The sequence below is a fragment of the Crocodylus porosus genome, unplaced genomic scaffold, assembly GCF_001723895.1.
Source record: "Crocodylus porosus isolate Cpor-Errol unplaced genomic scaffold, CroPor_comp1, whole genome shotgun sequence".
In the NCBI taxonomy this organism is placed as follows: domain Eukaryota; kingdom Metazoa; phylum Chordata; order Crocodylia; family Crocodylidae; genus Crocodylus; species Crocodylus porosus.
In genome coordinates, this window is record NW_017728947.1 from 85,082,463 (window position 1) to 85,094,267 (window position 11,805).

The following is an 11,805-nucleotide window of genomic DNA, read 5'->3' on the forward strand; positions in this document are numbered from 1 at the left end:
GCTTACCTCCGGCTGTGCTGGGGGTCGGCAGGGGGCTCTGCAGCTGTTGAGGGGGTGTCTGGGGGGCTTTGGGGGAGCCGGGGTGCAGCGGGCTTCACCCGCGCGTCTCTCACCACTCCAGAGCCTGTTGTCTTATTATAAAAGCTCATGCAGGGACACCATCCTTCCCACCCTATTCATGATTTGACACACAGAATCATAGAATCATAGAAGTAGGGTCAGAAGGGACCTTGTAGATCTTCAAGTCTGACCCCTGTCTGGGCAGGAGAAAAAACTGGGCTCAAATGATCCCAGCTAGGTAGGCATCAAACCTCCTCTTAAAGACCCCCAGGTTAGGAGCCAGCACCACTTCCCTTGGAAGTTGGTTCCAGAACCTAGCCGCCCTAACTGTGAAGTAGTTCTTCATCACCTCCTTTCCCCCACTGGCTACTGAATAACATTACCACAGAAAGACTACCAGTCTCTGGCATGGAAAAAGTCATTTTAAAAAAATGTGTTATTCTTTTTTTCCCTTTTAAAAATGTGATTTAGCAGCTAGAAAGAAGAAAGAAAACAGGCATAATATGAACAGATACCTTTCATTGACCACCAACTACTAGCCCACAAAGGAGTCACTAAGTTAAACAAATATATACTTATCAGATACCAGACACATGTGGAGTGAGTGTGGATAAAGCATGAAAGGATAGTCTGGGCATAAAAAGGCTGACATTCAGAGGGGCCCTTGGGTTTGAACCTGCACATTTTGAAGCTTGCCCATTGCTATTTCTGAGCCTTCAGGAAAGTTTTACAAACACTAAAAGGTAAAAAAAAACAAGTGGTGGGAGAAAGGAGGAATTGACACCACCTATTTAAACACCTCTGCTTATAAGCTGTAGAAATGTTGCTTTTCTTGAACACAGTCCCCAGCCTACATTGAGTTCTCTTTCAACTTAGTTGCAGTGATATCGATGTACTTTTCAACAAATGTTTTACATCATTGAGCAGGCTCTTATTAAGATGTCTTGGACATCTCTTAAACTCTTCATTCACATAAGGAAAGTAATAGCCTGGCATGCACTAAAGTTAGTCATTCTCTTTTGCAAAGTGGTTGCATACTACAGAACAGCTAAAGTAGTTGATGTATTGAAGATGAAAAAAGAGTTAATGATCATTTTCATTTGTCTGAGTGGCAGGTAAGAGAGCTGCCACTTTGACTTTCCCCTCTCAGGATTCCTGCCTCTTTAAAATTGAAAATGCCCTTGTAATTTTCTATTATTTCTTCTCAGGCCAAATGCAAAAGTCTTTATTCAGGTTCTAGACCTACAAGATACTGAGTCACAAAAAGTGACCTAGATTGTCCCCACTCCAGCAGCTATAAAACTGCCTCCATTCAATTATCTCCACCATTTTGGCTTGTAAAGGTCCCTAGGTCTCTAGACCTGAGCTTCTATACATGCTCAGAAACAATCAGTCACTGAACTCCAACCTAGGCTCTGTGGTGAACCTAAAATCCCCCTAATCTGATTTCTTGGGTAAGGACAATGCAATTTAGTATCCATTTGATGCTGAGAGAGTATTTGCATCTCACTCCAAGCCAAAAATGTTGGAGGTGGTGATACATCTTTTGCCTAACAGTCCAGTGGTTAAAACACTTTCCCAAGAAGTGAAAGCCACAGGTTCTTCAATGTTCTCAAGGCTATGGACTGGGCTAGCCTAGGTGGGTGTCCCTTGCTGCCTGTCTTATTTAAACTGGGCCATTGAGCAACTGAGAGCACAAGTTTCATGCAACCAGAAAGACAGCAAGCAAGAGGAAGTTTGGCCTAGTGAGATAAGCACCCTCCATGAAGGGGAAGTCCTAGGTTCTTGTCCCCATTGCCAGGGTTATTTCAGTTTTTAATCAGTGGCTGTCTAATACAAAAAGCATAAGCAGTCCAGGAAACAAGCAAAAAGTCATGAACCACAGTTTGGGCAACTGACTGAGAAAGGGGAGTCCTATATTCCAGGTCCAGCTGCCATTTTCCACTAGGCAGTCAGTCACTGAAATACAGAAATAAACCTAGCAGCAGAAACCACAACTTGGAATTTCTCTCTTGCTTGCTCTGACTCTGGACATATCTCCATCCTTGAAAGTTTGTAAGACCTGGCTAGATAAAGCCTTGGCTGGGATGATATAGTTGGGGACAGTCCTGCTTTGAGCAGGGGCTTGAACTAGATGACTTCCTGATGTCACTTCCCATCCTAACTTTCTATGATTCAGTATGAATTTTGTATTCTTGGCTGCCCATTGGCAGCTTCCACAAGGGACCACAAGCAGTCCAGCCTGGCTAATAAGGTACTCTTCTGGGAAATGACAAATATAAGTTTAAGTCCTCTCAGGGTTACTAAACCCCAAGCCTCCCAATTCCTCGGTGAGTGCTCTAAGTCTGAAGCTATTGGGCAAAAGATGGGCACCATCACCAAACTTGCTTATGGTTGAATAACAGGTGCTAAGCTTTATACCAACCTTAATGATGCTGTCAGTTAGGCAAGTTGCCTCTCTTTGGACATTCTGGATCTTGAAATAATGGAAGAACCTCTTTGGCCACTCTGAATAAGATGCCTAAGCTCAGAGTTCAGATATACACCTACTTCCACCACCCATGCTTTTTCTGTTTTCTAACAGGTACATCTCTGACTAGCCCTCAGTGCAAGTGAAGTCTTCTCCTTCACTATCTAGAATCCTACCAGAGGCACGTGTGCATGAAACTTTAATGTGGGCTAAATGCTTTTGCACCACTTTGCTGTCGGTGCTTGCATGCCTCAGCAGTGTATTGTGCATTAATTCCAGCCACTGTAGGAAATTCAGTGGTGTGATGCACTTTAAATTACTTGGGTCGCAGCAAACTAAAACCCTGGGAAAGCAGGCTCCGCCCAAGAAAAGCAGTGAGCCTGATCCCCACCCCCCAGGCCAGAGCCTGCCTGCCTGAGCTACACAGGGGTCCGGTGCTTCCCTCCGTGGCTGCAGGTGGGTGTCATCTAGGGGGACTGCCACTGCCACAGAGGGAAGCACCCCCCACTCCTCCGCAGCCCAAGGACTGCTCTGCCCACCAGCAGCTCACCCTCCTCTCCCTGCCAGACAGGCAGGTAAGTCAGCGGGGTGTGTGCATGATGCAGGGGTTCAATCAGCCCTAAACTGAAGTGGTATTTTTTAAAACCCACAATTTAGGGCCCCCATTTGATCTACATACATTCCTAGACACCAAGACATGATGATTTGAAACAAAGGTGTCTAAGTAGAGGTGTTAAATTCATAACAGTGTTAAATTCCAAAGTGTTTTCTTTGTAATACTGATCACTAACACAAGAAACACTAATACAGAGCACAAAGTGAAAAAAAAAGATGTGATAGCTTAGTGGTTAAAGGGGAGGTCAGGGAATCCTGGACTAAAGTACAATTATGGCCCAAACCAAGAAGGAAGCAGCCTCCCCCTGGGAGAAGCAGAGTTTAAGAACAGATTATGTTACTTATGCCTTTTGTGCCACATTTTCCTAATCTGAAAAATGGCAATAATAACAAAGCTCTTCAACAACAGCAACAAAACAACGGCCAGGTTTGGTAACACAACTTCTGTCTATCGCTTGAAAGAAGCTCAGGACATTGCATGTGATCGGATTAAAGACATCACATAGAAGTACCAACTTCAAATGAAGGTTTTCAAATTAGGAGGGGTGGAAGGGAAAAGTAACAGGCGGGGCCAAATGAGTTAAAAAGATCCAGACACCAAGCAATAAAATGAGGAGCACTTCATGAGCTTCTGTATATAAGGGGTAAACTTCAGCTTCACTCTTTTCTGCCTTTGTGGATGGGGGAAAGGCTGTTACAGGGAGAATGCCTAGCAAGGAAATCAAGCGCTGTACTAATCAGAGAGTCTAAGGGGAGGCTGATTCCCCAGGCTAAGAAAGTGCTTTGGTTTATAACTCTTTAGCTTCTGTTACTTTGCTTTGATTTATGATTAGAAAGGCCTCTCGTGCTGAACAGCCTTCAACGAAAGCCGCTGTGAATTTCTGCTGAGTCGTCCTGTCAGCGCATCCACCTTTGGCAAAAAAAGGTCTTAGATGCGTTTTTATATGCAGGGCATGATTGACTAAGATGAATTCAAAACTAAGAAACTTCCAAACCCTCAGGATCATCATCAGAACAAAGAGGTGATTGCCTTTCAAATTAGGCTCGTGTCATTCTGGGCAGCTTGAATTGCTACTGATTTCTGGGGGTTTTAAGGGCTCTTGGCACTCCTCAGCACAGAGAGAGTACAGTCAGTGATTATTAACCACTACTGTAATAGCTAATCGTGCATGTACCACATACTGGACTTGTCTACAAATGCATTTATGCCAGCTTAAATTTACCAGCTTAAATTTACTGAGGGAATAGGCCAGAGTCTACACCTGCAGTTGTCAAAGCACATTAATGCTGTGTGGGGTCTGACTTGGGACTAAAGTTAGTCCCGAGTCAGTTCACACACAGTGTTATTGCACAGTAAGGCATCTACATATGTATTACTGCACAGTAAATAACCAGGCATAAATTCGATAGCTGCATGATGCAGGTATCAAATTTATGCCCAAGTCCGTGCAAGTCACCATATTTACTGCACAGTATGGGCATGGATATGTAAATGCATGCTCATACTGCACAGTAATTTCAGTTACCGCACAGTAAATGCACATGTGTAGCCACACCCACTGGGTACAACAACAAAACAAAACTTCAGGTTTCTAAAACTTCTTTCAGGTTACTGAGAGAGCTAATTACAAAGAATCTGCAACTGCAAGTATTATTTTATCCATGTACATGAAGGCTGACTTCTGGGTGGCTCCTCCACATTTCTCTGTCCAGTTACTGTGTTTTTGGTTGTAGCCATGTTGGCCTAATGACATAGGCAGGCAAGGTTCTTTGGGTAGATGTAATATCTTTTATTAAACCAACTGAGTAGTTGGAAAAAAGTTTTGTGCAAGCTTTCATGTGTAATCACCCTTCTTCAGGCACAGGAAATCTCTGCTGTTCTGAGACTCCAAGGAATGAAAGAAGCTAGAAGTGTGACAGGACGTCAGTGAGACTGTAAATAGATAGAAATTAGGAGAACAAACAGTAGAGCAGGAAAGGAGGGGGGGAGCCAAAGGTGAGTAAGGGAGATATTTAAGGTAGAAGATGCAACATATCTCATCCAGTGCACCAAATAGAAAATGATGGAAAATATGTAGGAGAAACCAAACAACAACTGTGCACCAGAATGAACACGCACCGAAAATATCTCAAAGACAAGAATACCCAACTACCTGTGGATGCCCACTTCTCACAAGACAGCCACCCCCTCTCTGATCTCTCAGGTCGAATCCTCAAAGGGAATTTATAAAACACCTTTCATAGACAAGCCTATGTACTTCACTTCATAAATCTATTGATACAAAAAATCATGGACTCAAAATAGATATTGGATTTATGACATATTACAACTTGCCTGACATCTGATTCATCAGGTACCTGCCAGACCTAACCTCTTATATTTCTTTTCCTCCCTTCCTCCCCTTTCATCCCCTTCCTTCCTGTTCTTTGTCTTCTTAAATTCCAGCTATTTACTTGTTCACAGACAGCCTTTTTTCTACCTTGAATATCTACTACTGCAGAGTCTCCCTTACTCACCTTTGGCTTTCCCCCTTCCCCCTCATTTTACCCCTTCCCTTTCCTGCTCTACCTTTTGTTTTCCTAATTTCTACCTATTTATATTCTCACTGGCATACTGTCACACTTTTAGCTTCTTTCATTCCTTGGAGTGTCAGAACAGCAGAGACTTCATATGCCTGAAGAAGGGTGATTATGCCTGAAAGCTTGCAGAGAACTTTTTTCCAATTACTCAGTTCGCCTAATAAAAGATATCACATCTACCCAAGGAATCTTGCCTGCCTTTATCCAGTTATACACATATTGTAACACAACTGATATACTTCCGTATTCCTCCAACTTCAATACAAAGCAATTATAGGACCTTGAATAATAGTGTATTGTGGTGTATGAAGACCACTGTGGTTCATGCTGTAGGTGTAGGAGGTAACTTGGAGGTCTTTGGACTGCACCAGGAGCAGAGACATTGCAGAACTTAAAACAGCAGTTCTCCAAAATCTTTTACTTTTCTAGTTGTGAACTGAGGAAAAACAATGTACATTCTTGGTATAGCACTTAAGGTAGATGCCATTCTGTATGGTCTCATCTCTCAGGATATGTAGCAGACAACACTTTGCAGATTTTGCTGACAGCTTTATTAGAGGAAATAATAATATATCACAGCCTTCCCAGAATAATGCCTACAATTTTATCCAGGGTCAATTATGATCCAAACTTACTATGTCATTGCAAATTCAGTCTAAAATGTCACAGTTATGCTTTCATCTGAATATCATGAATTAATATATTTAAATTAGTCTCACAAACCCGTATAAGGTATTGTGAGTATTATACCCACTTAACAGTTTGATAAACAGAGACTTACATCAGTGACATGTCCAAAGTCACACTGTGACCCAGATTAAGCAAAGGAATAAAGCAAAGTGAGTAAGCAACAGAGCCAGGAACAGAAGCAAGTCCTCTGGACCCTTGTCCCATGCTCTCAACTACAAGCTAGACATTCAAGAGGCCTTTTAAAATCTTCTTGAGATGAATATTAACAGTGGAGAGTTAATAACGTTGAAACCTGAAGCACCAAACATTTCAGAAACATTTCACTATCATTTCCAGTCTAAAAACATCTTAATCTGGAAAAGATTCCAGTATTCTGTCCAGCATGCAGGCAGTGACCATATCCTCCAAATACCTACAAATGGAAGAATTTCTCATAACAGGATTAACCTAACTGTTACTGAGAGTGTGAGTCATCTGCTCTAGAAGCAGAGTTTTGATGGAGTCCCAGTTTTCTATTAGAAAGGGGTTTATGCAGATATTTTCATATTATTTGGCTCTCCTTATCTCTCTCAGGCTGCTTCACGCAAGACAACTTACAGAAACATAACTCAGCTTTCATTTTCCACCTCATCCTTTAATCCTTCTGAATGCTATTGTGCTTATCACTTCATCAGAAAACTTGAGACGCTGATTAGGCTGGAGAAATTGTATTTATGATCTTCTCAAAGAAGCATCTCTCCGTATATGAATAATAAATCAACAGGGAAGCTTTGTCAATTTTTGTGAAAATGGGAAATTTGTGAGCCATTTAATGCGATCTTAATAGACCAGTCCTTGCTTTTTGTGAAAAGCATTCACTGTGACATTTCCCAATGGGTTAGACCTTGGACTGCATTTTCCCTGATCACAGAAATGTACCATGAATCCCACAGAGCAGTAACATGGGAGAGTAACACTCACTTCTGCACTTTGTACTGTGGCTGTGTTTAAAGAAGCTTTCATGCTGGGGAAATATTTGTGCTAACAGACCAATCATAAATCCATTCCCCTGTTCCCATAATACCACTTGCCATGTTTGGCTAATTATATTTCAAGAGACATGTTCTGGTCCCACTGGTTTCAACAGGGGCAGAATTGGACCCAAGATATTCCTATAAAAACTGGGTTCTTTTTTCTCTGGCTCATTTTGTGGTTTCTGTTCTGTGGGGAAATCATAATGCTAAGTCTGAAGCATTACAATAATTTCTGTAAAGATCATTATAGCTGAGTGGCTGCACATAGAGCAATTCCTCTTTTTCTGCATGTGTTGTTTCTCTTATTTTTTACACAGCTTCATTTAATAAGTTTTTTTCTTAATTTTTCAGAACAATAAATATTCTAATAAAATCCTACGTGTGAATGAGCAGAAACAACAGAGGAATCTTCTAATATTCCAGGAGTACACACTGAACTGTATGCTTGATTTTATCATTAATTTATGAAGGAACTGGGCTGAAGCAAACCACCGGAGATGTATCTGCTCTTCCTGCTCCAGGCCTGCTAGTGTTTCATCTGAAAGGCTGAATGTATGTAGATTTCTGATATGCAGGCGAGACAGAGCCCAGATGAAGTGGCTGGCCATAATGATTATAGCCAAAATTGATCACGCAGGTATCGCTAGACACTTTTTACCACAGATCCTGTCCACACTATCATTTCCAGTGGTTCAGAAAAGTAGCATGGTTGAGTCTCACATGTTTTTATCTGTACACACTATGAATATGTCTCCAAACTTAGCAGCTAACTGAATACATTATTGCTAGCAGCATAGCCTGTAATATAGTCACCTTTCTGGATCAATGATTTACAGCACATAGTAGCTTTCTGGTTTTGTAGGCAAAACCATAGACCACACTGTGAAGCTAGCTCAGCCAGTCTGCCTTTTTGGAAGCTCTCTTCCAGTATGATATCTAAGTTCATTGTTTTGTGCGTCATTCTTGTTTTTCTTGATGGATGTTTCCTGGGAACCCTTTATGTTGCCTTGGCACAATGGCAATTTCCCAGATTGCACTAATACAGAATCAAGCATTCTGACAGTCCCACAAATACAGCTGACAGATGATTATGCTGTGTTAGGTACAGCAGAGTTCAGTTGTGTATGTTGTAACAAGGTTAGCTGTTTGCTGATTGACAGATGGCTGCAAGGTGGAGAGGCCTACTGTGGCACTTTGTTGAAGCAAGGTGGAAGAAGATCTACCTTTGCTTAGAGATGATTACTGAAAGACTGGCAGAATTCTGAAATTGAGCATTTTTCTTGGATAGTGCTTCAGAGAGATTTATGTTTGACAACAGAAGGAACGCGCCATGATTACACACAGCAGCTGACTGTAAGTAAGTAGGATGTTAGATAAATGAAATTACCTTTGATTTCAAATAAATATTGCAGGTTGCATATGCATCACCTCTAGACAATTTCCACTATAGAGTCTTGACTTGGATCCAATAAAAAGACTTAAGCAGCACAAATCCCAGCTTTTAGGACTTAGCTCACACACCATGAAATCCAGAATCCAGAGTTAGGTATCTAGGTTCCTGTTCAATTCATGGGGACAGTTGGCCCACACCTAATGTGAAGCGTTAAGTGTCTCAGTTATGGTCTTTACCAGACTCCCAGCAAAGACAAAACTGTTCTCCTGCATATACATTTGTTTCACTCTCATTATACATTAAAACATAATACCCTCTCCTGTATTTCAGCATTTGTCTATAGCAGTAGTTTTCTCCAGAGACTATATCCTAATTGTTCTAATCAAGTTTCTTAAAGGAGTTGTTGCCCTGGTCCAAAGAAAGTAAATCAGCTTTGATCAAAACTATTAGTCATCAACCACACTCATTGAAGACTTGACAAGCACTTTAATTATCTCATCAAATTCCCCTTAATGAGTTATTTGGTTCTCAGCATGGCATGCTTTACAATGATCAGTCAGAAAACAACAAGACCAATCTGAAAACATTTCCCAAATTTAGGAATCAAGTCACAAAGTAATTTAATTGCATCTCTTATTAGTGAAGCATTTCTGTTTCTATTGCTTCTGATTCTCCCAAGTTTCCAAACGAAACTAAGAACAAATAGAAATGTTTTATCTTGCTATATAAAAAAGGCAGATTACTCAGCCCCTCTGCTTAGTGTTCTAGAAATATACCTATGTTCTACTAACAAAGTTGTTCCTCTTTCCCAGCACCTCCTGAGCTACCAGCATGTATTAATATTCCATTTAAATCAATTACATCATTAATAGGTTGTTGGCACTTTCAGTTGCATAGGTGGTGCATTGTGCATGGATGTATCTGGCACATTCATCAAGTAAGGTGTTTTGCCTGAACATAGCAAATCCATCTTCAGCACAGCAGATGCTTTCCATTTATATTATTTGAAATGTCCACCAAATTAAGAGACCTTCTGCCTGGGCATACCTGAAATCCTCAGCAGTCCAACAGACCCATTCCACTTGACTGTACCTGGGCTGTCCAGCCATTCAGTATATTTATCCCACCTTAGTCTCTTTGAAATATCCAACAGTTAGTCTGGTAAATTCTACTGAGATAGCCACAATAATCAGCAGTTCTGAAGGTGCATTCTCTGGATGTACCTCGACCATTTATCAGTTCAGCAGGCAAATTCCTGCCTTCTGTTCTTAAACCATTAAGCAATACTAAGAAGCTAAAGCACAAAACAGAAGTGCTCCTTCTCCTGTTTCTGGGAAAATATGGTAGTTTGCAAGGAATTTATACCAGACATAATTATGCAGCACCCACATTATTTTAATGTACTAGAAGTAACATCAAAACCTGAGGTACCTTATACTTAAAAGCAATAAGAACATGCAGGGATGTTTCTTTCAAGCAGCATAAGGTTAAATCAATACATTTTGATTTTCCCCTCCATTAAACTCTCAATGACTTAAGTTGGTTTCTGACTGAGAAGATCTTAGAAAGCAACAAGAATGTATGTACATATATAATATATGGATGTTAATTTATGGACCTTCATGTGAACAAGTAAAAGTAGCTTTAGCATCTTCATAAATATTGCTTATCTATATCTACCAGCTCCCTACCCTTGTTACTGGGTTTAATTGTGACACTACTGGTAATGCCAAAACCCCATGGATTTATCCTTTGGAGCTACATCCACTAAAGGATGTAGGCATTACATGCCTGAAATTGTAGGTGCCTAATCCAAACACTGGAATCTGGAACCCTATGCTTGGGCTCCCTATTTAGTTTATCAGTAGAGTAAGGCATCTAACCTACCCACTGAAAGGGAGCAATCTTAAGATAAGGAAAAGCAAAAGTTAAGACACGTACATGTCTTAAACCCCACCCCTTTCTCGAGCCAAAGCTGGACTCAGGGCTGCAGGCAGCAGTTTCTGTTCATTTGGGGTCTAGAGTGGGGAGACCTGGGTTCTGGCCCTATTTGTAACATTGTCTACATATTTTCTCTTTAACAGGCATTAGATAAAATGACCAAACAGTACAGGGAGCAGGGACCAGAATATTATAGCCTTGTAGAATTAGTGTCTGGTATAAAACTGTTTGGGGAGTCCTGAGTCCATCATACAAACAAAACACAGGATGGGAGAAACTTCTGTAAAGGGCACTGTGAAAACAATGCACTCCTAATTTTCTTTGCTGTCATGATGACATAATACTTCAAAGGAGGCAAGCCGACAGAGAGGAACAACTTGGGAAGATGGTTTGGCAAAGCGCCACAACACTTCAGCAGAGAAGGGGAACTTGGTATACGCCTCATTACCTCCCAATTACCACGACCAATCTGCTAATCACTTCCAGGTAGACCACCAACAGAGCTGCTGGTTCTTTACCTTCACTCTGATTAATTTATGTTGTGAAGAGCCACAAACTTTACCTCTGTCCTTTCCAGTTCATAAAATATTTCCAAAGGAAAGTTTTGCAACAGACACTTGATGCTGAAAAGTGATACAGGAGCGCATGGCTTGCACAGCATGGAGGGCCTTTGCAGAAGTTTTGAGTAACCTCGCTTCCCTAACTTCATGCCCTCAACACCTCACTGGATCCAGCCCCTATGGGAACACAGGAAAAAAAAATCATCAAGCAAGTTAAGCAAAACATATTGATGGACACATGTTGAGAAAATGTCACAAGACCTCAAACAGAGCATAACCAGAAAGCTCATTTTAGTGTGTGGTCTAACATCTGAGCTCTAGCTTGAAAGAAATAGGCAGAAGGCCATTTGGCATTGGGCATTAGTCAGCTCCATTTTCTCTAAGCCTTATCCAGGCATAAAGAATTCAGAATCACAACTGCATTAGAAATTCATTAACTAGTTAATCAGCCCTAGCCTTTCTCAAGGCAATTTGGTCCTGGCT

At 41.2% G+C, this 11,805-nt stretch overlaps 1 long non-coding RNA gene across 1 annotated transcript in view; it reads left to right on the forward strand.

The window, feature by feature from the left end:
• Positions 1 to 5,803, forward strand: part of LOC109320987 — an 11,342-nt gene extending 5,539 nt beyond the window's left edge. Inside the window, exon 3 of the long non-coding RNA XR_002103916.1 lies at positions 5,794 to 5,803. This is a non-coding gene — a long non-coding RNA (uncharacterized LOC109320987). The remainder of the gene's footprint in view (positions 1 to 5,793) is intronic.
• Positions 5,804 to 11,805: the final 6,002 nt, after the last annotated feature.